General features: G+C 50.3%; 1 pseudogene across 1 annotated transcript in view; it reads right to left on the bottom strand.

The window, feature by feature from the left end:
• The window catches only part of LOC144164660 (histone-lysine N-methyltransferase SMYD3-like), a 65,166-nt pseudogene that overhangs the window by 21,794 nt on the left and 16,210 nt on the right, over positions 1 to 27,162 (bottom strand). The window contains exons 3-6 of the transcript XR_013321217.1: positions 22,477 to 22,587; positions 1,661 to 1,730; positions 1,002 to 1,128; positions 871 to 938 (exon numbers count right to left, since the gene is read on the bottom strand). The product of XR_013321217.1 is annotated as a histone-lysine N-methyltransferase SMYD3-like (transcript). The remainder of the gene's footprint in view (positions 1 to 870; positions 939 to 1,001; positions 1,129 to 1,660; positions 1,731 to 22,476; positions 22,588 to 27,162) is intronic.

The following is a 27,162-nucleotide window of genomic DNA, read 5'->3' as shown; positions in this document are numbered from 1 at the left end:
TGAGAACGCCCGGTTTTCCTTCCGAAAAGCCTCCCAGGACGGTTTGGTAACTTGCTGTGTCGACACACTAGCAAGTGCGCAAGGCGGGAATGGAACATGTCGCGAGAGTGCGCATATTCTTTGCATCTAGCGCGAGAACAAACGCCGCGGGAATAATGACCGTGATATACGATTAGCTTTGAAATCAAGAAGACTGAGGTTGCGTTTAATTGGATTTAAAATTACTTTGACGTCACTGCATAAGGTTGTCGTTTTATCTCTCTAGAGGGCTAGAAAGAAACTAATGCTCGGAATATCCGCTGCACACAGATGTAAAAGATGAAGAAGTTGAAGCACGCTACGCAGACGAATAACATTTTACCAGATTCACTTCTTTGTCACTTTGACCGAATGTTAAGCACACTAGGTTATACAAGCATATTCCGTAATAACTGGAACATTTCTTCAAAGGCCGTGCTTAGGCGGTCGGGGGTAAATGTAGCTAACAATGATTGCATTGCGAATTATTACTCTGAGAGATCATTTTTATCTTTATTTTTAGTTTTCCAAATCAAGATCATCAAATAAAACTGGGACTTGTGCGACGCGGGCTCCGAGGAGCGCCGTATTAGATGACTTCGTATTTAGGGTTAAGTTAATTTAAATTCTTTTTTTTTAAACTGGGCATTTTTGAAGTCCACGGCTACCTTATATCTACACACCGGCATTTTGGTTTTTCACCTCCAAAAGAAAAACGGCCGCCATGGCTAGGATCAAATCCACGTCCTCATGCAAAAACGTATCCACTGAGCCACCGCTGCGGGTTTTTTTAAATGTTCACTGTCTAGTGTTGCGACCCCTTGTACTGACTTGATATGCGCGTGTACTCACCCAATGTATAAGCCTTGGCCCACGGGCTTTAAATCGTTGTCCGTTATGCAGAATCGGTTGATCATCATCTGAAACGAAATCCGAACACGCACTGCTGGCCTCCAAGTGACAGAAGGGCGCGTGTGCTGCACCTTTCCGAAGATTTTCCAATGCCTGGAGTGGTGGGTCCTCTTCCTCTCCCAGAATGCGCTTCACGGTCGCCCCAGGTGGCGTGAAACTTGGGAAGCATCACCGGGTCGTTGACTATGTCATTGGCGTCTGCAGAACGTTGCCAAAAAATAGGAAACGGGCATCCGGGACGCTCCAATTGCTACTCCATTGGCAGGCGAAAATGGCCGAGGATAAAGTGGATACGGGAGCGCGTGAATGAACAAGGGAGCGTACACCACTAATGGATCCGCAAGCTCCAACCCTCATGAGGGTCGATGGAAAAACCTAGCTTTCGTATGAGTGCAACACAAGCCTTGCGAGCCGCGAACACGCATGACGAGTTTCACAGCGCGCCTGTTTAGTTTAAAAAATAAATGCGAGCGTAAAGATAACGCAAATATCAAGGTGTCGGATCATTTGATAGAGAGAGAGAGAGAGAGAGAGAGAGAGAGAGAGAGAGAGAGAGAGAGAGAGAGAGAGAGAGAGAGAGAGAGAGAGAGGAGAGAGAGAGAGAGAGATGAGAGAGAGAGAGAGAGAGAGAGAGAGAGAGAGAGAGAGGGGGGAGGGGGAGGGAGGGAAGGGCGGCAAGATCCAGCAGTGTGGAGAAAGCGGCGCAGTGGGCGCGTTTATGCATACGTACGCGATTCAAGGTCTTCCAGCGTCCTCCAATGGCCCTGCACCAGCTCTTTGCAGTCCTTCGGGCGTTGCTTCTACACGGGAGGTCAAGAGATGAGAGAAAATTGCGTCCAAATGAGTCTGGGGAAACCTAGATAGCATGGAACGCGCGAACGGTCCTTCCCGAATACCTCCCTGGGCCACTGTTTTAAAGACGTGTTTCAACCTAGCGGCCACGTGTGCGGTAGGCCCATTCTCTTCGATACCCCAGCCGAAAAAAAGGCGCAGTGGAAGCAAGGCGACGTAGCTACTACCAAGCCAGCCACGGAGAAATCGGGTCAGCGATCCTTCGGGGCAGCCAAAAACCAGCGGACGTAGCTGAAGGTTCAGTCGGTAACCGCACTCCGTACTATGACGGCCCACCATAACGAAATCACATCCTCCACTTGAAATATGTTAAGTTTAACATTGCAAAAACAAAAAGAAAATGTTGGTTGGCCGACATTCTGAATGAACAATATGTAGACGTTGCTTCTTTACAGGAAATCGAAATTGCGTCTCTAGAGGACGCGCAAAATTTTGCATGTTTTTGTGGGGCCACATTGGCGTTTTTACGAACACCCACCCGAGCCGAAGAACCTCAACAGCAACAACAACAACAAAAAAAAAAAAACGATTACGTAACCGTAGTTGACGACGCCCATGTGAGGAGGGAGCTTACGCATTTCGTGTGTGCTCATGAGTCGCATGATCAATCGGTGCTACTTCTGTTCCCTCCAGGACTTTTGGCTAGTCTCGGTCGACTCGTCTTATAACGGGCTACTTTAACTGCGTACCATGCCAGCGACAAAGCAAGTGCTGAAATTGTCGCTGTCGCTTCGGCGCGAGTTTTGAAAGCTTCCCTTCGGGAAGGAGGCCTGATCGACGTGGCGCAGCAACGTACAGGATCGACCACACGCTACATCGGATGACGTGGCACGTTGCAATCTCGCTTAGATTGTATTTACTTGGCGGGAGCAGTGATCGATTACCTGTCGCTTCTGGGACCACGGTTAGGTTACATAAGAGAGAGAGAAAGCTTTTTACTAGAGAATAAAGCCGAGACGATTGCCAGAAACTCGATATCGGCATGCTACTCGGCGGGTGAAGAGTAGGGGAGGGTAGAAAAGGCCCCATATAACAAGGCAGGAGAAATACGAGGAGGAATAGTAAAAAAAAGGAAGACAGCATTCAGTTTGTGTGAGCAGTTGGATGAACATCACGGTACTATTTTGAATCATTTCAGTGACGCCGATCTCGTCCAGGTATTCAAATAACGCCACCAGGGCTCTGCGCTGATCTGAAGGGGTTGTTCCGTACGCGAGGGCCGACCCGAGCTGAGCTCCATCGCCTTCGACATACGTTTGGTAGCGTGGTTTGAAGCGAGCGGCCGGCCAATGTTGCAGCCGTGAAGAAGTCCAGAAGCCGTAGGTAAAACGCAACTTGTTTACTTCATAGCGAGAGATGAGCCGAAGCCAAAGAACAATGCCCCTATGGGCACAGGACTCGAGCAGAGTGACAGCATTGATTCACTGCTCAAACAGGAATGAACTACAGCGCTTGGGGGGGGGTCTTATTTATACCCAAAGCACCAACGGTCGAAACAAGCGCTCCCTGCAGATTGTGCACAGGTAACGAACTAACGAACGGCAGACACACACAACGCTCTATCCAGAGTTCACGAGCAGTTGGTAGTAGCGGCGCACGCTGCGTCTGAGAGAGGGGAGAGAGGAGGTCTCCGCAGCGGACGCGGGGCCTCCGTGTCCTTGGGGCAGGTCTTTGCGTGTTGCGTCAGCACGCCGTCGAAGATTGATCGCGCCGATAGATAGGCACCAGAGATCCAGTAGCAGCTTGTCTGAATTGTCGGCTGCAAGCGTGAGTCACCGACAGGTAGGGCCTGCTTGAAAGGCGCACGTAGTGGAGGCTTCGCCGCACAGGCGAGGAGCGTTGAAGTCAGCACGCCGTTGAAGATTGATCGCGCCGATAGATAGGCACCAGAGATCCAGTAGCAGCTTGTCTGAATTGTCGGCTGCAAGCGTGAGTCACCGACAGGTAGGGCCTGCTTGAAAGGCGCACGTAGTGGAGGCTTCGCCGCACAGGCGAGGAGCGTTGAAACAAAGTCCAGTGGCGGGCTCATTCGAAACAGCTTCTCCGCTGGGGGTCCGAGATCCCGATGGATAAGGGTCTTCAACCGTTGTTCGGATGAATGCTTTCGGAGAGAAGTGCTCACCAGATGATCGACTCTAGGCCTGGGCTATACGACACCGTGCTGGAGCTTCGCCTGAGCCGGTCACTGGACGAATAGTGGCCCGCCAAGAACGTCTCTGGCTTCGTCAGGCAAGCAACCGAACAAAACATGAAGACACAACCGCATCGCCGGCTAGTGCGAAGACAAATCCACACTGAAGCTCTACCAGGCTTTTAGTTGCGATAAAATACGCTAAGAACTAACTGCACTAGTTATGTTTTATTCCAGCAGTACTTTAGACAAGCACACAAACTTGAACGGTTACATTTCGCGTGATTGAAAATGTCCCAAACAAAAAGAAACGTAATCGTAAAGGGCGAAACCTGCTTCAGAAAAAACAATGAAATTGAGAAATTCAGGCTTCTACAGGCAACTTATCGCGCTGAGAACTGCGATTTGAGCTCTCGTAAATGCCCTGAGCTTTCCCCTTTTTGGAATCGCACCTTAGGTGCGCCCGCTCTCTGAAAGCGACTGCGACCGGTCGAGAGGACATCGGCCTTCTTCCGAGACGTGTCTCGAGCGCGGCCGGAGGACGCTGCTCTACTTTCCACCGCTCGAGCAAGGCATGCGCCTTCGTTCTCGGCCGCTCCGACGTCCGCTGAGACCCGACGCAAAACGTGTGCACGGAGCTGCAACTCGGAAGGCGCGCATGGGAGCCCTTGCAGGATTTTTTTGCGACACCGTCGGTTAGCGAACACCAGAGGGTGTTTTCGCTCGTGTTTCCGGCTGTCAAGGCCAATCTAGAAACAGGCGGCTCGGTCTCAAGAGACGGCTCAACCCCAGGCGACACCGGAATCGCTACTAGCTCGGCTGGCCGTGGCTCCACATCGAGTATCTGAGTTGGAGGTGGAGCGCTAGCGACTCGCTCAGTTTCGGCGGCGTCGTTGAGATTAGCTGCACCGTAAAAACTGTCCAGTATCTCGACCGCCGGATCTGCCCCAGCGTAGCTCGGTTCTGAACTCGCGTCCGGAGAAACACCTTTCGTTTCAACGGACTCGTGTTGCCTCCTTTCACTAACTTCACGGTATAGGCTTTCCCGTGGAACGTCGTAGCCTGCGAACTGTGTGCGTTCGGGTCAGTAGCCGTTTTCAATGCCTCCCGTGAACCTGCGCAGTCCGAACACCACGACGCTGACACATCTCCGCTCACAGTAGGGGCGTTACACACAGGGCACTTACGCTGCCTTCTGTCGTGAGCCTCCGGAAATGCCCCATCCTCGCTATCTGTCTCAGTCTCACCATTCCTCTCAGAGGTGGCGACACTATCGTTACTTGAGCTCTTTGCAGCAAGCCCAGCTGATTCTTTCCTCGGCAGTTTCTTGAAATTGTACCCCTTGTCGCGTAACAGCTGATACGACCTGTTCGAGAATAGGTACCTGTATTCCGGAAGAAGTTGTGGGGACACTGCCGCCTGCGTGAAAAGTTCACCAAACGGACCTCCGATGCTGACCTTAGCAATCGGCCGGCGCACGTTTCGTGCGGCTACGGCTAGCTCCACCCAAACACTCTGTCCCGTCAGCTGATCTGGTTCAACGTACGAAGGGTGGACCATGTCGCCGCGGAGTCGCGAAGAACTCGGCACAGTTTACCGTTGACCACGAGCTCACGTACGTACGGCTCCAGAAACTGCCTGTTATCCTCACCCAGATCTAGCACGTGACATACGAATTTTCCCTTGTGGCAAGTCGCAGCGAAATGCCCCGCCGCACTTTTAAGACGCAGCCAGTCTGCGCGCTTCAAAAGCTTTCTTTCTGGGTTGCTCAGCGTCTACGCTCTTTTAGTTTTCGCGGCCAGTTTCACCATCCACGAAAACGACTTTGCTAGCTCCACCGTCTTCCTGGGGAGCTCTGCCTTTCGGCCCTGTCTTATCAGGCCTCGACCTGAACTCTTTTTGGCCGTATTTCACCCCTGCGCACCTCGACGTGCAACGAACTCGTCGGCTAGCTGAGCTGCCTAATCCACAGTATTTACCCCTGGCCTATCTTGCACCCAGAGTCTCAGGCTTTATGGTAGACGGCGGTAAAACTGCTCGAGACCGAAGCACTCAACTACCTTGTCGTGCTCTCCGAAAGCCTTTGCATCTTTCAGCCACTCTTCCATGTTATCCCTCAGCTTATAGGCGAACTCCGAGTACGACTCGCCCTTAGCTTTCTCGGCTTCACGGAATTTCTGGCGAAATACCTCTGCCGACAGCCTGTACTCACGCAGTAGGCTCGACTTGACTTTCTCGTAGTCCTCGTCCTCCTTTGGCAAGCGGGCCATCACGTCGGATGCCTGACCTGGTAAAAGCGTAAGCAGCTTTTGCGGCCATGAGTCTCGGCTAAACTGAGCCCTCGCGCACGTACGCTCGAAGTTGACCAAAAAAATACCTATGTCTTCTCCTACCTTGTAGGATCGCATTAGGTCACTCATTCGTAACGTAGGTCGCTCAGGCGCCGCAGACTGCACGCTTGGCGCGCTGCTGTCACTCTCACGTCTAGATTAAGATGCCTCGATCTCTAGACGCTTCAGCTCCAGCTCGTGATCTCGCTTTTCTCGATCGAGTAGGAGCTCATGCTCTCTCTCTCGTCTATTTTCCTCCCGTTGTTCCTATTTCTGCCTCTCGAGCTCCTGTTCTCGCTTTTTCTGCCAGCGTTCCTGTTTCTGCCTCTCGCGTTGCTCACGCTGGCGCTCAGCCTCTGCAGCCTGACGTTTCGCGGTCTCCCTGCCATTGATCATCTCAATGCACTCAGACAGCTCGTCATCGTCAGCCCCAACAGCGAGTATAGCCTGTATTATCTCTGGCTTTCTCAGCGCGCCCGAAACATCCAAGCGCAACTCTTTTGCAAGCTCCAACAACTGCGGTTTTTTCAACGCCTTCAAATTCATCACCGGGCTAGAGTACTGCTTTCCCACTGCTCTAAAAATGTTTTGCGCGAATAACCCACGCGACAAAACACACGTCCTAACAGCTATCCTCAGAAGCCTGGTAAAACTTTGTGACGAAAAGTCCCGCACTCAACATTGACCGCCGTAAATTCTGCTAAGTCCAAAGCCGCCTCGACGTCCGTGGTGTTGGATCTCACACCACTGGCTCCAGGTGTTACGAAGTTGCCATCCCACCGATGCCAACCAGTTGTTGCATCCGGGAAAACCGACCCGAACCGAGCTCCGTCGCCTCCGACATATATTTGGTAGCGTGGTTTGAAGCGAGCGCCCAGCCAATGTTGCAGCCGTGAAGAAGTCCAGAAGCCGTAAGCAAAACGTAACTTGTTTACTTCATAGCGAGAGATGAGCCGAAGCCAAAGAACAATGCCCCTATGGGCACAGGACTCGAGCAGAGTGACAGCATTGATTCACTGCTCAAACAAGAATGAACTACAGCGCTTGGGGGTCTCATTTATACCCAAGGCGCCAACGGTCGAAACAAGCGTTCCCTATAAATTGTGCGCACGTCACTAACGACAGACACACACAACGCTCTTTCCAGAGTTCGTGATCAGTCGGTAGCATTGGCGCACGCTGCGTCTGAAAGAGGGGAGAGAGGAGGTCTCCGCAGCGGACGCGGGGCCTCCGTGTCCTTGGGGCAGGTCTTTGCGTGTTGCGTCAGCACGCCGTCGAAGATTGATCGCGCCGATAGATAGGCACCAGAGATCCAGGCAAGTGGCAACTTGTCTGAATTGTCGGCTACAAGCGTCAGTCACCGACAAGGAGGACCTGCTTGAAAGGCGCACGTAGTGGAGGCTTCGCCGCACAGCCGAAGAGTGTTGAAACAAAGGCCAGCGGCGGGCTCATTCGTAACAGGGTGGGACCATGGACCCAGCAGTACATTCAAGCTAATTAGTCCTGGGCTTAGGTGCTCGATTTCCTGCAACAAACGGCACCTTACGAGCATATGAGTAGCGCACCCTAATGGTAGGTGTCCCACGGTTTCCGACCCGCAGTTATCGCAGCAAGAATTCGAGGTTGCGCCGAGTAGAAACAGGTATGATTTCGCATGCAGTGCGTTGAGGTATAATCGGTGATATAAAGTTTATATTCGGCTCGGAAGCAGCTCTCGCAGTTTCATCCTGTGCTCGGGGTCTCTGGAGTGCAAGATAGCATAATTGTTCTCTGGAAGAAACCAGAGACGGTTCCGCTCCATTAAAACAAGTACCTTCCTCACAGCTGAGACATCATGCTTGGTGAAGAATGCCTCCCTCATTTTATGCATTTGACGGCCTCTGCTGGCAGCTTCATCTGCCTTCTCGTCCACTGGAAGACCACAGTATCCTAGAAACCATTGAAATATTTTTTGGTGTCTATAGTGCCTGTGGCTAGATGGTGCAAGCATGTTATTTCACAAGATGAGTGTTCGTGAATGCTGAAGCAGTTGTTCCGCCGTAGGCTTTGGAGAGCTGCCTTGGATTCTGTGAAGACGGTTCATTGCCCCGGCGGTTGGCGAAGAATGTACCGGATGGCTTCGTCGATGGCGTAAAGCTCGGCTGAAATAGGTAGATGATGTTACCCGCTCGAGGGGATGTGAGAACGTCTGGAGTGGACGAAATAAAGATTCCAGAGGAACTGCGCTCAAGTACAAATGAGCCGTCTGTTAAAAACTAATTTGTGCCAGAGTACAGCCGGCTAATGTTGAGTAACAGACCCCTTTGAGGCATATTATTCTCAGAGTCAATTCTGGGATGTTGCATCTACAGCGTAATGGCGAGGGTGAGAAATAAGGCGGAATTGAGTTTGCTGCCTGGGAGGAAATGGAAAGATGTGATGTCGTCAACGTTTGACCAAGACTTGAGTTGTCATTTTCTATTGCGTGGCGTTAATATATGGTTTCTGGAGTGCATCGGATGTCACGGATGTATCCGCACGGTTTCTTGGAACCTGATCACGTCCAAGGGCAGACAGCTAGCTTCAGCGGCAGTACCCAAGCACGACGACCCCTTAAAATTTCAAGGCATACACGGAGATAATAGTTTCTCGCCGCAGCTAGATGTTTTCTGTTTGTAGGTGGCAGTTTTTGGAGGACGAGGAGACCGTAGCGCAGTACGCCGTCCATGTAGGCTTTACAGAGTAGTATCATGGAGCGACAGTCACTGCCCCATCGACAACCGGCAAGGTATCCGACGATTTTTGACATCGCAGATATTCGCGTATGCGAGCCTTCTAAGTCCTCCGCAGCCCAGGAAAGATTACGGTCTATTAAGGTCGCGAAGAATCTTTGAGTTCGTACATACTGCAGGGTATGGTCTCCGAGGGCTAATGGATATCTCTGCATGTGCTTGCGAGTAAAAGCCATCAAAACACTTTTCTATGAGGATAGCTGCAGTTGCCTGGGTGAAAGGGTGGGTTGTGTGGTACGGCGTGATCGCACCGCACTCCAAATGCACATGTCGTCCACATAGAGTGTGACATGTACGCCGGTAGGGAGTACTTGCTTTAGGTGGATAAGTGTCATGTTGAATAAGAGAGGGCTCAAGACATCTCCTTGTGGCACTCCTTTTTGTATAGTGTGGGACTTACATGAAGAGTTCTTGCCGCTGTAGGTAGCTTGATATCCACGCGCAAAGTTTTCCGCCGACGTCAAGAGCAGCAAGGTATGCTTGGATTGCATCATGATAATCTGAATCGTGTGCAGGTTTGATGCCCAAGAATACTGCAATGGGAATATGTCTGTTATGCAGTTCGTCTTCTCGAGACGAAACCAGTGCAATTGCGTTCTCGATGACTGCTCTATTCTCATGAAAACCGTTCATTTGTGGTGGATAACGGTTTTGCTCTCATGGTACCAGGCCATTCTCGTGAATATCATTTTTCCAAGAATTTTACCGACACAGCTTAGCAAAGCTATCGGTCGGAAAGAATAATACTTCGCCTTCCATACTTTCATACTTCCTGAAGCGGATGTCCACGCTTCAGGATCGCCACTAGCTTTGGTAATTTACATTCAAAAGGTATGGTACGAGCGAGCCAAATTGAATTGTAGCATTCTAGGAGAGTTAATCGAGAGTGGTGGGACAGGTGAGAAATGGGCTTATGGGTGATTTCGTCTTGACCAGGCGAAGAACGTTTGTTGGCCAGGGAAATGGCTGCGTTGAGTTCTTGCTCGGGAAAGGAGAGGTCCAAGGCGGGGCAAGCAGCTGACGGTACTTTGAAGGGGCCACTTCTAGGGCATGTCAGAGGTACTTCCTGCGTGGTAGGCTTAGAAAAAGACCACAAATCCGTACTTATTACAGTAACATACTAATTTCCAGATACCATGGCTTTTAAATAAAATTGAGGAAAACTATGATTGTAGCAGGCAGTGTTCTAACAAATTCATTAAAAATGCTGCTAGAACTTTGCATTGAATACTCTTAATCTGCCTGTTATTGCTATTTTTTGTCTGTATGTGTATTATTATATTTATTATATGTTTGCTGTATATATAAAAGATGTACCTTCAACCATAAGTTGTGTGTTTGCAAGCTACGAACTATTTTTTGTTGTATTTAAGTATTCTGCAGCAGTACGAGAGAGCCTGAGAATATATTGCCACGAGGCCAAGGACGACGCAGTTGTCTTGAAGGAGAAACAAGTTTATTGGAGCGAACTTGTGCTCGCCTAACAACTCAAAAGAATACAGAGGCGGCGAAGCAGTGGTCAATAAAGTGACTTGCGTCGGCGAGCGTCGCAGAATCGAATGCCGAGGCGTCTGCTCTGCAGGCTTTTTATCTTTCGGCGCGAGTGTTTCTGGAACCGTCGATTCACATCCAGAACTTTGTAGATCACAGACGATTATTCTGGGCTAGCGACGTTAGGGCGAAACAGTTTGCTTATCTGAGTGTGGCATAAAAATAAAGAATGGAAGACGCGCATTGCTTGGAACGCAGATAACACAGCCGGGCTCGGCCCGGCAGCAAAAACAAACAACAAATAAGCAAGCCCATACATGGTTCGCGGCATTACCCCCCCCCCCCCCTCTAAGAGTGCATCGACCCGATGCTAAAATAAAAGACAGTCCGAACAAACAGCAACAACAACAAAAAAAGTCCGTCATCTTGCATAGTAAGGTTTCAAGCGAACCACGTGGACGACTTCGGGCCGCGTGCGTCGTTGTGATGTTCCGGAATCACCATCGGGGATTACCTCGTAGGTAAGTTGGTCGACACGTCGTAGAATTTGGTAGGGTCCGAAATATCGTCGCAGAAGCTTCTCACTGAGTCCGCGTCGTCGGATGGGAGTCCAAACCCAAACACGGTCCCCTGGGTGGAACGCGGCGTCTCGGGGTGGGAGGTTGTAACGCCCCGCATCCACCACCTGCTGGTCCGTTGTACGAACTCGAGCCAGCTGGCGGGCCTCCACCGCACGCTGAAGGTGTCCTTGGACATCGGCGTTGAGGTCGTCGTCTTCTACGTGTGCAAGCATGGCGTCGAGCATCGTACTTGGCCGACTTCCGTAGACAAGCTCGAACGGCGTCAGCTGCGTCGTCTCCTGGATAGCCGTGTTGTACGCAAACGTGACATACGGGAGCACTTGGTCCCAAGTCTCATGTTCAACATCAACGTACATTGACAGCATCTCTGCGATTGTCTTGTTCAGACGTTCTGTTAGTCCGTTCGTTTGGGGGTGGTACGCCATCGTTCTTCTGTGATCCGTGTTGCTGTAGCGTAATATTCCTTGCATCAGCTCCGCAGTAAAGGCCGTTCCGCGGTCCGTGATTAGGACTTCCGGGGCTCCATGTCGCAGCACAACTTGGTTTATGAAGAACTTTGCGACTTCCTGTGCAGTGCCCCTCGGAAGAGCGGCGGTCTCTGCGTAGCGCGTCATGTAGTCTGTCGCCACGACAATCCACTTGTTCTGTGATTGTGACGTAGGGAACAGGCCTAGAAGGTCCATTCCAATCTGTTGAAAGGGCTTCGACGGGACGGCGATCGGTTGCAGAAATCCGGCGGGTCGTGTCGGCGGCGTTTTTCGTCGCTGGCAGTCACGGCAACTCCGAACGTAGTGGGTGACGTCGGATGTAAGGCGGGGCCAGAAGTACTTCGCCTTGACTTTTGCAATAGTGCGAGCTGTGCCGAGATGTCCGGAAGACGGGTCGTCGTGGCACGCTTCCAAAATTTCGTCACGAAGGTCCGCGGGGATGACGAGAAGGTAATTCGCTCTTGTTCCGGGGCTGAAATTCTTCTTCACGAGGACGGAGTTTCTCAGGCTGAATGCCGGTAAGCTGCGTTTGAAGGTCCTGGAACGGCTACGTTGCATCCCTCGAGGTACTCGATTATGACGCGTAAGTCGGGGTCGGCACGCTGCTGGGCGGCTAGGTCGCTCTCCGTCACGATCCCGAAGAACGCACTGTCTTCGTCAGCGTCTTGTGGTGGTGGGTCGACGGGGGCGCGGGACAGGCAGTCGGCGTCGGAGTGTTTCCTGCCGGATTTATAAACAACTGTAACGTCGAACTCCTGCAGGCGCAAGCTCCACCGCCCAAGACGGCCAGAGGGGTCCTTCAAATTGGCGAGCCAACACAGCGCATGGTGGTGTGTGACAACCTTGAATGGTCTGCCATATACGTATGGGCGAAATTTTGAAATGGCCCATATAATTGCGAGGCACTCTTTTTCAGAGGCTGAGTAATTTTTCTCCTCCTTCGACAGACCACGGCTGGCATAGGTGATTACTTTTTCGCCAGCGCTTTGCTTTTGGACGAGAACGGCACCCAAGCCTATATCGCTGGCGTCGGTGTGCATTTCTGTTTCGGCGTTTTCGTCGAAATGAGCGAGCACGGGAGGCCTTTGCAGGCGTTGTCACAGCTCGCAGAATGCTTTTTCTTCGGCACTTTCCCAGCTGAAAGCGGTGCTATCTTTCGTCTGGCTCTGCAATGCGGGCGAAGTTTGCGACGAAGCCCCGGTAGTATGCGCACGGTCAGAGAAATCTTCGCACGCCCTCCTTGTCTTTCGGCCTTGGGAAGTTCGCAATGGCCGAGGTTTTTGCCGGGTCAGGTAGGACTCCCGCGGCGTTGACGACGTGGCCCAAGAACTTCAGCTCCTCATACGCGAAACGACACTTTTCAGGCTTCAGCGTTAACCCCGATGTACGAATGGCCTCGAGTACAGACTCCAACCTTGCAAGGTGTTCGTCGAAATTCCGGGCGAATACCACAACGTCGTCGAGGTATACGAGGCAAGTGTGCCACTTCAGGCCAGCTAGCACAGTGTCCATGACTCTCTGAAACGTTGCTGGCGCCGTGCACAGCCCAAAAGGCATCACCTTGAACTCGTATAGGCCGTCCGGGGTTATAAACGCAGGCTTCTCTCGGTCTCTCTCGTCCACTTCAATTTGCCAGTAGCTGGTCTTCAAATCCATCGATGAGAAGTACTTGGCATGGCAGAGGTGGTCAAGGGCGTCGTCGATTCGTGGCAGGGGATCCACGTCCTTTTTGGTGATTTTGGTTAGTCGCCGGTAGTCAACGCAGAATCTTAATGTGCCGTCTTTTTCCTTTACGAGTACGACCGGCGCAGCCCACGGGCTTTTCGATGGCTGTATAATGTCGTCGCTGAGCATGTCGTCGACTTGAGTCCGGATGGTTTCCCGTTCGTGGGAAGAGACGCGGTATGGTGACTGTCGGGTAGGTCGGGCTCCATCTTCAGTTATAATACGGTGCTTCGCTAGGGGTGTCTGACGTAATTTTGAACTCGACGAAAACCACTCGCTGTAGCGATGCAGCGAAGCCAATAATTTGTTCCGTTGTTCTTGCTGTAGCGCCGGATTCACGTCGAAGGGGTGTGAAAGCTTGAAGGTGTGATCGGGTGTGCGTTCAAAGTCGGCGACCGCGATCACGTCACTTGCTTCTTGCGTTTCTTCGAGGAACGCAATTGCAGCTCCCTTGTTTAAATGCTGGTACTCTTCGGTGAAATTAGTGACCAAAACGTGAGATTGGCGTTGCTTAAAGTGCGCAATCCCTCTTGCGACGGAGACACCGCGGTCGAGAAGCAACCTTCGATCACTCTCTACGATAGCGTCGATGTCAGAAGCAGCATCCTCACAGTATATAGACGGCGATCATCAAGCTTGCGCGGGGTGGCAGGGTGATGTGATCGTCGGCGATCATGACAGCAGCACGGTGATCGGGGTTCGGCTGCGGCGTCGTGGAGTGATCGGAGGAAAAAGTTATCGACTTGGTCTGCAGATCAATTATTGCGCCGTTGTCCGTCAAAAAGTCCATTCCGAGAATTACATCGCGGGAGCAGTTAGGCAAAATAACGAACTTAGCAGGGTACGTGGTGCCGCCTATGGTGACGCGTGATGTGCACGTTCCACTTGGCGTTACGAGATGGCCTCCTGCTGTGCGTATATGCGGACCGTCCCATGTTGTCGTAACTTTCTTCAGCTTAGACCCGAATAAGCCGCTCATTACCGAGTACTCGGCTCCCGTGTCGATGAGGGCGACTACCCCAAAGCAGCCAATGGACAACCGGACGTCGGACGCCGCTTTCCTGGAGTTTTTGGTGCGTCGGGGCTTTGTATCTCGGATTGTACGTGTTGACGGTCGGGCACCATGCGTCGTCATTCTCGTTATCTTCTCAGCGGCAGGCTCTGTCGTTTCGGGTACGCGTCGCGTCGTGTCGTCGTCGGGTTCGGGAGTCACGTTCGGGTTAGATCGAGTCGTTGGGCTGCAGGTACGGTGTTCGGTGCGGCCATGCGTAGTTGGAGGGTTTTCGTTTTTTCGCCGTTCGGCAACTTCACCTCCAGAAGTTGCTGCTTTTAGTTTCCCCCGCGTGGGCTGGGGACCTTCCACGCGAGAAGCCAGTGGTGTTATGGCGGTTTCGCGACTGGTAACGATAGGGCGACGGCGAACGGTTGAAGCGGGCAGGTCCTCGGTTCGTGTTGGACAGGTATTCGTCGATCTCACTAGGGCGCTGGCCAGGTCGGGGGCGTGGTGCGTCGACGGAGAATCCTCGCAGACCAAGCCTCTTGTAAGGGCAGCGACGGTAGATGTGGTCGGCCTCTCCGCAGTGGTAGCACAGCGGGCGATTATCGGGCGTTCGCCACACGTCGGTCTTCCTTGGCGTCTGGTATTGGTCTACAGGGCGTCGGGTGGGCGGCATTGGACGGCGGTATGGCTGGGCCTCTTGACGACGGGTTGGAGCAGGGCGGGGTTGACGAAGAGCTGCGGAGTAGGTCATCGCTTGGGGCTGACGGGGTGCTTCTGAAGGCACAGAAGTTCCCAGCGCCTCTTGAACCTCTTCACGGATGACGTCAGTCAGATAAGCCACTTGAGGTTGCGGCGTTGTTGGAAAAAGCTTCTGAAGCTCCTCCTTGACCACTGCTCGAATGGTCTCGCGCAATGTATCGGAGCTTCCAGTTGCGGCACCGATGGTCTCCGAGAACAGCGCGTTGACAGGGCGGTCGTATTGCCTCGTTCGAATTTCTAGCGTCTTCTTCATCGCGGCAGCTTCAGACGCGAATTCGGCCACCGTTTTCGGCGGGTTACGGACTAGACAAGGAAAAAGCTCTTGCTTCACTCCTCGCATTAGAAGCCTGAGCTTCTTTTCTTCGGTCATTTCGGGGTCCGCACGGCAAAAACGTCGCTTCATCTCCTCAACGAAGATCACGACACCTTCGTTGGGGTGCTGCGTTCGAGTTTCAAGCAAAAGCGCAGCTCGCTCTTTTCTCACAACGGTAGTGAAGGTCTTAAGGAACTCCCTTTTGAATTGAGTCCAGTCGGTCAAAGAACTCTCATGGTTCTCGAAACAAGTTCGAGCAGCATCTTCTAAGTAAAAGAAGACATGTCGGAAAGTTTCTTCGTCGTCCCACCTGTTGAAGATGCGGACGCGCTCCAGCTTCTCCAACCATTCTTCGGGGTCTTCAGCGGGGGCTCCCCGGAACGATGGCGGTTCCCGGGGCTGCTGCAGGGCGATTGGCGACGTTGTTTCTTGCACCATGGTGTTGGTTGCAGCGTTCCTTTTCTTGGGCCCTTCTGGCATCAAACCGAACTCGGGTAGCAATCGTTGCAGTCGGCGGCTTACTCTGGTTGGGCTGGCTTGGCGGCTTCCAGATGTCGTAGAGAGCATAAAGGGTGAGTACCCCGCGCCTCCACCAGATGTCACGAAGCCAAGGACGACGCAGTTGTCTTGAAGGAGAAACAAGTTTATTGGAGCGAACTTGTGCTCCCCTAACAACTCAAAAGAATACAGAGGCGGCGAAGCAGCGGTCAATAAAGTGACTTGCGTCGGCGAGCGTCGCAGAATCGAATGCCGAGGCGTCTGCTCTGCAGGCTTTAAAATGCAGAGCATTTCTTAGCCTCGCCTCTTCCTGCGTCAGACGGCGTCCACAGCTCCGCGTCCGCAGCAGGTGCGCCTCTCCTCCTCCCCTCGTCTCTCTCAACAGCAGCTGGCGCGCGCATGCGTCGTAGTCAGCCCGTTCGCTCTGTCGCGGTCTCGGCGTAAAAGGTGCGTGATAGCAGCGCGGTGGGACGTAGAAGTGCGCGCGCTGCTTGCGCATGCGCGCTCTCCCCCCGTACTGCTCTCCCTCTACTGCGCGCGCTGCAAATATAAAGCGGCTAGCGGTCGCTCGTGCTTCAGTCACTGCGTAGCTCCTTCCTTCCTTGGTTGACGCTCGCTCCCACGTTTACTCGTGTCTGCTACTCCAGCATCACGGAAGAAGCGATGGAAGCAACACTGCCCTCAACCAGTACTGAGACCCCAATGCTCTGCATTTACTCGTGTTCCCCTCGCGGGAAGGCGCGGGAATTTTTTTATCTTTCGGCGCGAGTGTTTTTGGAGCCGTCGATTCACATCCAGAACATTGTAGATAACAGACGATTATTCTGGGCTAGCGACGTTAGGGCGAAACAGTTTGCTTATCTGAGTGCGGCATAAAAATAAAGAATGGAAGACGCGTTTTGCTTGGAACGCAGATAACACACCCGGGCGCAGCCCGGCAGCAAAAACAAACAATAAATAAGCAAGCCCATACATGGTTCGCGGCAATATGTATTCATGCCCACTCCCTTCACCCTACTCACGTTTCGAGTATATTTTTGTGTGTAGGAAATTGAATGTTATTGTTTTGATTGCTGTACTGCTGGATTGTCCCGTGAAGCAAGAGCGTCTGTCAGGCCTTTAGCTCTTGCTTCATTTTCCACAACTGGAAAGTAAATAAACTTGATACTTGAAACTAATGATCTTGCGGACAGTATAGCCTACATTACGCTTCAGCCACCTCTTTCGGGGAAATCTGTCGTGCAACAATAGCGCTCTGAATGGTATACAGCTGGTAACGCCCGCCAAATGCTTGACAAAGGTTTGCGGTCGTCTTATCTTGGGCATAAATTCCGCCACCGCTGCCTGCTCAACTTTCCTAAGTTACGTCTGACCTGCCTTTGTGCTGTTCGAGCCTCTCGTACGTCTTCTAACGCCTTAATGCGTCGCCCCTTTCGTTCTGTCCACCTGCGAACGGCTCGTAATCTTTCCTAAACTTGGTCGGTCTTCATGTTGAGACGTTTGGTCATGACTCGGGAGGATTCCTCAAGGCAATTGGTCAAAGTTGGTATGATGTCTTCATCTAAAGTTGCTGCTGTGATTTTGAGGTCCACAGACGCCTTGTAGCCTTCCCAGTTCGACCATTTGACTCTCATTCCACGTCGAAAGATAGCTGCCCCGGGTGAAAATATCAGAATGGGGTATGTGATCTCTCCCTCTTGCTTCGAAGTCTGTGCACCAAGCAAATTTTCAGATGAAATGGCTTGACACGAACAGAATATCAGTGCATCTGGTGACGTTTCCGTTTTTTGAGAACGTTACGCTGCTGTGATTTAGCGGTTCCATAGAATGCTACATCATCAGCCCGGCGAGTCTTGCTCAGCGAGAATTCGTAGAAGCACTCCCCCGAATTTTGTTGTGTGCGTATGCTTTCGAGCCTGCAAGCAGCAAAGGCAGTCCCTGGCTCCAGGTAAGCGTCAATGAGTGTAAATGGTTTTGTCGCAATTAAAGGTCTAGCGGAGGCGTATTCTTCGGTGTGATGAGGTGGGACGGCCACTGCTGCAGCAGACACGTCGTTGCGGAAAAATCTATAACAGCCGGCTGACGTCGTTTCAACGTTCCGAATGGAAGATGTGATAATCTTTTCAATGAAAGGTATCCCCAACACGTGATTCAGATATCACTATGAATGGGAAGTGATATAAATGTACAAGTTCACGAAAGTCGGAAAGTTTCGAACGCATGCCACGGACGTTCCATTGAAAAATGGTACAGTCACTTTAGTAGACGTGGATGGGGCTGAGTCATCATTGTTGTGATTGGCCGTTACGCCGTTGGGATATGCAGGAACAGGCCAAGAGGCGCTCTAAGGGCAGGACAGCCTCGACTTCAGGGAAGCACCGCGGAGGGGTTAGCACGCAACATTGCCTTGATGGCCACAAAGAGCATCGGAACAAGCAGACTCACAATGTCTGTCTGGCCGGTCTGACTTGCTGATTCGTCACGGTCTGGAGAGCGCCGTTTCGAGGGAGAGGGTGCGTCCTTCGAACGAGCATCAAAATGAACTTTGGAATTTTTGGCCGACGACTGTTCTTGGACTACTCCAGCATGTGATTTGTTCGGAGGCGCGCTACTCTGAGGTGGCGGATCATGCGACCATTGCATCGCAGTTGTAAAGGCTCCGGGCTCGGGAAAGGTTTTCGCCGACTATGAACTTTGCCCTGAAATTGCCCCAGATTGCGAGCAAGAGTCGTGGTCCTTTTTTTCGGGCAAGCTTCATACGACGAATGATGTGGGCCATCACAGTTCACGCATCGTGGTTCGACCCGTGACGTGTGATCGTCGTATGAGTGAGGCCCCGAAAGAAGCGTACGGGCCCTTTGCATTTTTTGGCGATATGGACATGCCTCTTGCAATTGAAGCACTGCGTGGCTGTACCCATGTATTCTGTAACGGGAAAGCTACAGAAGCGAAGGAATACTCATGCAGGAAGTAGCGTGCCGGGCTTCAACTCTAGAATGATGGATCAGCGGCGGGTTTCAGCAACGCAATTGTCCTCGCTACACTAGTAAGGGACTTGCTTGCGAGAAGATAGGACGCCTTGGTCACGTAGGTAGCTTCCAAGCTCCTCATCCACGTATTCTAGAGGGACGCCTTGAATCCTTCTGTAGGTAGCCATGTATGATTGCGGAACATGAGCTTCAACCGCAATGCCAGCAAAGGTTTACACCTGGAGAAGAAGATTGGCCGCACAGAGAGAAGACACGTTGAAAATATTGCTGCCACCCTTGTTCAAGCGATGAGTTAGAACGCTTTCTTGTGCTGCGGCCACGACCTCCGCTGCGACAACGATAGGGTTAGCTGTGCAGAGACTGCATCCTGCTTCTGCTGGTTAAAACACAACCGGGATTCCCGTGGTTCACTTCTTCTTATAGGTAAAAATGTCTGGTCCATTTCGTCTACGTTGCCACCAGGCACGTCAACATCTCGAGTTAGGTCGATCGCACGTTTTTTGGGGGATGATGGACACTGTGGTGTTGTTGAGGCAGGTCTGTCGTATGCCACGGCTGGAGGGAGTGACCATGCTCTAGCCTAAAGAGTCCACGACAACGGCATAGAGAGCAGGTAACGGCGGCACCCTACCGAGCAGGAGGGTCCGCTCGCTGGTCTGAGCAAGTCGTTTTACGCGGGGTTTCCGCCGCCTGGGCATCTCGGAGCGTTTAGAAGGAGGCAGCGTGGACGATAAGATGTGCTGAAGGCTGGGAGGGCACAAAAAGCGAAGAAATTGCAGGGAAGCTAGACTAACCAGCACGCCGAACTGACTTCTTCCTCTCCTTCTCAGGTTACATGCTCCATTAATCTCGAGTCCGAAATCATATATCAAAAGAAAGTCGACAGCCGTTGGCCGATGAATCAGACGGTCTTCGATAATTACACGTGATCACCCTGATTGATGTGGTGGGTCTCCGCTAGCAGTGCGATTACGGTTATGAAGCGTATTCTTGTTAACGAGCTGAATTCACTTTACCCCATCCCTTCCCCCTGCTTTCTCGACTTACTCCGGCCTCCTACCCGCCGCGGTGGCTCATTGGCTAAGGCGTTGTGCTGCTGAGCACGAGGACGCTGGTTCGATTCCCGGCCGCGGCGGCTGGTTTTCTGATGGAGGCGAAAAGCAAAAACGCAGGTGTTTACGAGATTTCGGTGCACGTTAAAGGTCCCCAGGTGGTCAAAATTATTCCGCAGCAGTATTGTTGTACACGTTCCTCTAAAACAGGAACAAAAGCTTGTTCCTCGTTCTTCCCCAATTTCGAAACGAGTTCCCGTTACAAGTTCCTTTATTGCGAAAGGAACGCGTTCCAGTTCCACTTCGAACATTGGAACGTGTCGTTACATTAACGTTACATTTCATTTTTAAATTAAAGTATGGTGTCGGATAATCCCGATGCGAAATAAAGTGTGAAATTTGAAACTCACACCAAACTACGTATATTATACGATTAGGAACACCGCCGGCAGCGGATTATCTGGAGATATATAGAATCCAAAGAAACACTCCTAGATGAGTGTAGCACGCCTCCACAAGTCAGGGAGCACCAGACAAACTCCAGACATATCGAAGTGCGATTTTGGTGCTCGTCTATTATGCGTGCAACACATATGGAACTTTCCACTTTGGGCTTACAAATGCTCAGTAAGGTTACTGCTCTTCAGATGTGCAAAGAAAAAGTTACATGCAGGAGCATAATTAATTTTTTTGCATGAGAAACTGTGTCGAAAGGAAGAATACATAGGTGTTTAATGAATGGTTATTACTATATTGCAGGTTATTTAAAGTGCCTTGCAGGCCCTGTGCAGAGAATTGAGTAAGGGGGTTACAAAAGTGAAGCTGTGCGGATCAGACAGCACAAATTTGCGAGTAACAAAACACAACAGAACAAGTAATGGCTACAAGGCTCACAATACAAGTTCAAGTCAAGAAAAAGAAGAAAAATAAAAGTCAGCAGCGTAGTCACACATGAAGTCTACGCGCAATAGTTACGATGTATACCGAGCACAGTCAGGGTAGTAGATAAAGTAAACAACAAAAAATAGAAATAGAAATAGAAATGGTCAGAAATACGCGTAAGGGAAGAGCACAGCAAATAACTCGGAGCATAATCACTTGCGTAAAAAACATTTACACTATAAAAAATCAAAGCACAGGTTGAAACCGACCAACTAAATTAACTCTGAACGCTGGCCGTTCACGTTCCGTCGGCCTCTCTCAGGTATTGTCCATACAGCACGCGACGAAATTATGCCCAACAATGACGAAATTCCTGTCCGTTGTCAACACGGCGCGTGCAATAAAAAAGGTCCTGTCACTACCGTCAACCATTCCCGTCGACCCAAAGACCGCGCCGTGACGAACTGCATGCGTACTTTGTAACTTCGAGCAGTACAGCATCCCTAGACACTGCGGCGCGCCCAGCCCTATTCGTAGCCGGTGACACTTCGAATGACCTTACAGCGAGCGCAACTCCCCTGTCGGCACCCCACGCCAGACAGTTTCGGGCCCAGTTTCGGGCACCCATCTATCCCCCGCCCCCCACAAAACCTTCTAGCATAGCACAGCAACGCACCCGCGCCTCGCGCGCACTAATGTGGTAATTACCCCTGACAATAACGGATACGGTGGTTTCACAAGGAACCTGCAGCGCCGCTCGGACTTAGACAACCTTTCCCAGGCGCGTGTCCTGGCCTTTCCAGAGAAATGATGAAAGGTGAAAAGCATTCTCGCGGCTGCGCTATTCATCCGTCGAACGCCGCATAAGCTCCGCCGCCATGAAAGCAAGCACAAGCTATGGCCCGCTGCGTGCTTATTCTTCTGCCTTTGACTTTCGAGAAAGCACGTTCCGCTGAAGGGCGCGGGCAAACTGGCCAGCTTGTAGGAAGAGAAACACAGTAGCGAATTGGGGATTTTTGTACTCGACTCTTGGCATCAAACACAGCCAAATACCAGCAATGTAACGTTTGCAGAAGGAACGCCGTTCCTGACGTTCCTTCATAAACCTAACGAGTTACCGTTACAGTTCCACCGACCCTTAATAAAACGGTAGCGTTCCTCCATTCCTCCAAAAGGGAACTACTTCCAGGAACGCCGTTCCGTACAACGCGGATCCGGAGGCCTCCACTACGGTGCGCCTAATCGCCTGCGTTGCGTAGCAGCGTTAAACCCTACAAATAAATCAAATTACTCCAGCCTCCTCACCTCCCTTCCCACCGGTCCACTTTCGCCGGGGCCTCAGAGAGGCAGCAACAAGGGCGTCGGGTTTTCACGAAATGACACTGCCACTACCAACGCCGTAAAATGCAACCCTGGTTACTCGCAACATTCAGGCCTCCCCACTGCACCCTAATCCTACTCATTTTTTCTGAAGTAACACTGCAAGAGGGATTGAGGTGCGATAGGGGGGGCGGATGAATCCTCCCCGACAAGAAATAGCAGCATCAGTAAAAACAGCCGTTACGCCTTAGCCGGAGGGCATGGCGTGGCCAGCGGAATGGAGGGAGACGGACAGATTTTTCCGGGGCAGCAAGGCACACACAAAATTATGCTCATAAGACATGCTGCGCATGTTGGTCTCACCTTAAGTTTGGCCATGATCCGAGTCATGAGGCGAACCGTGATGTTTGGAATGTAGGGAAACACATCCTCGAAATAGCAGCACTCGGGCAGGTGATCGGACAGGTCGGACGCCTGCAAGGATCGCAGCTGTGTCTTAAAAGGACACTGAAGTGATTTGATTACTAGCGCAAATTGTAGTCTGGAGTCTCTGGGTCATGTTTAGACCACTCTCGCTGATACCTCGGCAAAGTTGGCGTGGCTCACTCAAACTCACTCACTTTTTTTTTTCGAATCACCACTCACTCAAACTTAAACTCAATGCTGAGCAGCACATCTGCGCTCACTCAAACACAAACTCACATTGAGCGCAAAACTCAGAACTCACTCGGACTCAAAACTCAAAATGTACTCATAACTCAAAATGTACTAAACTCAAAATGGACTCAAAACTCATATGTACTCAGAACTCAAAATGTACTCAAAACTCAATATGTACTCAAACTCAAAATGTACTCAAACTCAAAATGTACTCAGAACTCAACATGGACTCAAACTCAAAATGGACTCAGAACTCAAAATGTACTCAAACTCAAAATGGACTCAAAACTCAAAATGTACTCAAAACTCAAAATGAACTCAGAACTCAAAGTTTGCTGAGAACTCAAAACGAATTTAGAACCCAAATGGTCTCACAACTCTCTCGTGCTAGGAACTTACTCGGGCTCAGATGGACTCCGATTTCATTACAATTCAGTGTTTTCAAATTCACGCGCGGTAAAAATATTACGGGTGCAAATTCATGAGCTCAAACTCTTGCATTAGGCACGACATGACACCGTAGCTCCTGTGAGGTCGGAAACAATTTTCCTTGCAGATTTAATACAGCTATACCTGCTGCCCATGATGACTAGCACTGGTTGCAAGCATCTGTACGTATATATTGGATACCAAACTCTTGATGTAGGCTCCGTGTTCGTGTTTATGACAGAGGCGGTCCAGACTCGATGGTGTGCTAGGTCCCTAGGTCGAAACAAGCAAGATTGGGCGAGGGGATGTGCGCTCACTGCTTCGTTCATTTATGTCGAAGCTGTTTAGGCTTACGGGTCCGTGCATTCTTGCTCTGCATCCTGAAAAAACGCCTTGCGTCAAAGCGAACTGTCCCCGCGAATCTCTGAAGCGCGAGGCGTTCATGGATATGCCTTTGCTTTTTTAATGCGTAGCATTCTTTGCCGAGTACCCCCCTCACCCTACCCCCCACCAGGATCGGGAAACGCCCTGCATATACACAAAAATGGAGATATCACGGAAGTTCAACCTGTAATAATTATAAAAGCGCAAATGTAGACAATTGATCAAACTATAAGTTAAAATACTGAAAAAATAATTAGAAGAAAAATATAAAAAATTGCGAACCGTGTAACACGGGAGTCATGGATAGTCTCAGATTGGATTAAAATTCAGAGAATGTGTCGCTAAAGAATGTGGGGTATCAAATTGACGGTCTCGAGGAGGGAAATCACGTCGGACAAACAGAAAAGTGCTTCGTTCTTTGCTGAGGCACTTGTATTAGTTTTTATTAGCATTTGCTAGGTGGGATGAGCTCTCGTAGCTCGGCTCAGCACCACGCTATCGTTCTAAGCAATTACCGCCACGGTACCCAGCTGTTAATTTCCAGCATGCACGCGTGTGTGTGTGCGTGTGCGTGTGCGTGTGCGCGTGTGCGTGTGCGCGCGCGCGCGCGCGTGTGTGTGTGTGTGTGTGTGTGTGTGTGTGTGTGTGTGTGTGTGTGTGTGTGTGTGTGTGTGTGTGTGTGTGTGTGTGTGTGTGTGTGTGCGTGTGTGCGTGTGTGCGTGTGTGTGTGTGTTGCGTCAGTCATCTGTTCTTTCATTGTGCTTGAGATGTAGTCGTTGGAGAACTGCAGAGCCCGAGTTCATTCTTTTCCTTTACATTGTCATCATGTGCAAGTTTTGATATCTTGCGCTGAATTCTCATTGTAATAAAATCAGTTCGAACGCATGCACAAACTGCGCTTGCTTATTTTTCTGAAGTGTTTTCCTTATGTCGCAATATCGGTTTGTCTTGGTGGCTCTGTTGCCTCTCTTCTTCTACACTCTAGGAAGGAGTTAATGTCTCACATGTAAATGACCAATTCTGGATTCGAGTGCACGTTGGTACAGTGTGGGAAGGAAATTACGGACACCAAACGCGGCCGCAGGGCTTATTCATAAACAAATGTGAAATTCGCCTTTCTGATGAGCTCTGATGCCCCCTGTTACCTATGGTCGTCCACAATTTCCACAACACCATATGTGTCGAAGGATTTGCTTGTTTATTGGGAAACGGGGAAATGGAGGAAGTAACGTGTGAATGGCAGCTATTAGCAGAGAGTTTTTGAGTCTGGTGATTTAAGTTCGAGAGCTTGGCATGACTTTTGTTCTTACCCCATGCCATCCTGCCTCGATGATTCAGCAATTTGACGCCAATATTTTTAATTCTATATACCGCATTGATAGACATTTGTGGACAAGCCCTCGCATGTATATAGCACAACTGGCTTACGGGTTGGCAGGGAATTTCGGTTAAACCCTACCCAGCAAATAAAGAAAGATACCATTTGCTGTATCCTCATAACTATAATCAGAAATCTTTTTTATATTTGTCCCACGTGATCCCCCTGGACGAGACCTTTAATTTGATACCCCACACACCCTAGCAGGATCATATGGAATTCATACCAGTCAAACTAACCGTGACTCTCATGACTGTAACCAGGACGCATTATTTAAATGTCCAACGTGATTCCCCTAACTGAAACCTTCAATTTGACACCCCACATGCTTTAGCGGCCTCACCTTCAACTTAACCCAATCTATGACTCATAATGACTATCGCATGATTAGAACCACGAAGCCTTTTTTATTTGTACCACGTGATTCCCCTCGTCAATACCGTAAATTTGATACCCTACACGCCATAGGGGTCACTTCGAATTTTAACCCAATATAAGACTCGCCATGACTATCTCATGGTTATAACCAGGAAGCATTTTTGCATTTCTCTCACGTGATTCCGCTCATCAAGACAATTAATTTGATACCCATCACATCCTAGCGGAATCAACTTGAATGTTAAACCAATCAATGACTAACCATGGCTATCACATGATATAGCCATACCGCATTTTCGTCCCACGTGATTTCCCTAATCGGAACCTTCAATTTGATGCCCCGCACACCCAGCGGTGTCATTGTGAATTTTAAAATAATATATGACCCACCTTGACTATGTCATGATAATATTCAGGAAGCACGTGATTACCCTCATCGAGACCTTTAATTTGATACGCCACACGCCCTAGCGCAATGAACTTAAATTTTACCCGAATCTATGACTAACCATGACTACATCATTATATAACCATTACTCATTTTGTCCCGAATGATTCCCCACATCGGGACCTTGAATTTGATTCCCCAGATGCCCTGGGAACACCATTTTGAATTTTAACCCAATCTATCACCCCTTATAACTGCCTGATGACTACAATCAGGAAGCATTTTTTTATTTACCCCGCGTGATTCCGTTAATTGGGACCTTTCATTTGATACCTTACACGCCTTAGCGTCATCAGTTTCACATTTCACCCAATCTAATGCGGTAATTATTCTGTCTAAAGGGGCGTTGCCCAATCAATTCAGCTAATTCATTTGAAACAGCAGAAGGGACAGCCCCCGCCCCCTTTTCCGCGGCTCTCACCTCTTCCGTTGTGACCCCTAGTATATCAAGCCGTTAACAGTAGCAGGCGAACAACAAGCAAGCAAGCACCGCAGTGTGCTTTCCCACCACCCTTTCCCAGCCTCTTAGTGGATTCATCGGGAGGAAAAGTTAAGACAACCCTTTTTTATTGCCTCACCAGTCAATTATCACTCACGCGCCAGCCAGCCGCGAAAACTTGGTACACAGCAAATGCTTAGGGTCATGAAAATTCAAGAAGAAAGTAAAAAAAAATCAGACACCCCCTCCCTCCCAACCGATGACGCGGATCGCGAATGGCGCCGTACCCGCAGGTAACATCAATTCCGAGCCCACTGCGACGCATGAAACTTAACAGCCATAGGTTACTCTCCATAGGTTACTCTCATATGTACTCTCATATGTCATATGTACCATAGGCTACTCATATGTACTCAAACTCAAAATGTACTCAAACTCAAAATGTACTCAGAACTCAAAATGGACTCAGAACAAAAATGGACTCAAACTCAAAATGTGTTCAGAACTCAAAATAGACTCAAACTCATAATGTACTCAGAACTCAAAATGGACTCAGAATTCACTAGGTCTCAGGCGTACTCAAACTTAATCGGACTCAAAGTCAGTCGGGCTCACTCGGCTCAAACTCACTCAAGCTCAAACTCACCATGCCACACTAGCCTCTCGCTCACTCAAACTCACGCGTGAGTTTGAGTCCAAATGAGTCTGAGTGAGTGGACTCATGAGTGAGTTCGCCGACCTCTGCAGTCTCGCTGCGTTTATGCGAATTTATTCAGTAGCAAAATCATTTCGACAGTGCTGTCCTCTTCTCTGCACCCTCCTTGCCAATTTCCTATTACTTTTCGTATGACGTCAAAACGAGATGGCTTGGCTTGACTGCGCTACTGCACGGTAGCGCAGTCAACCCTCCGACAGAATCAAGTGGCCCAGCGT

Source organism: Haemaphysalis longicornis, unplaced genomic scaffold (assembly GCF_048455015.1).
Source record: "Haemaphysalis longicornis isolate Haplotype H1 unplaced genomic scaffold, Haemaphysalis longicornis Haplotype H1 scaffold_1, whole genome shotgun sequence".
Classification (NCBI taxonomy): Eukaryota; Metazoa; Arthropoda; class Arachnida; order Ixodida; family Ixodidae; genus Haemaphysalis; species Haemaphysalis longicornis.
This window is presented reverse-complemented; position numbering and strand designations above follow the sequence as displayed.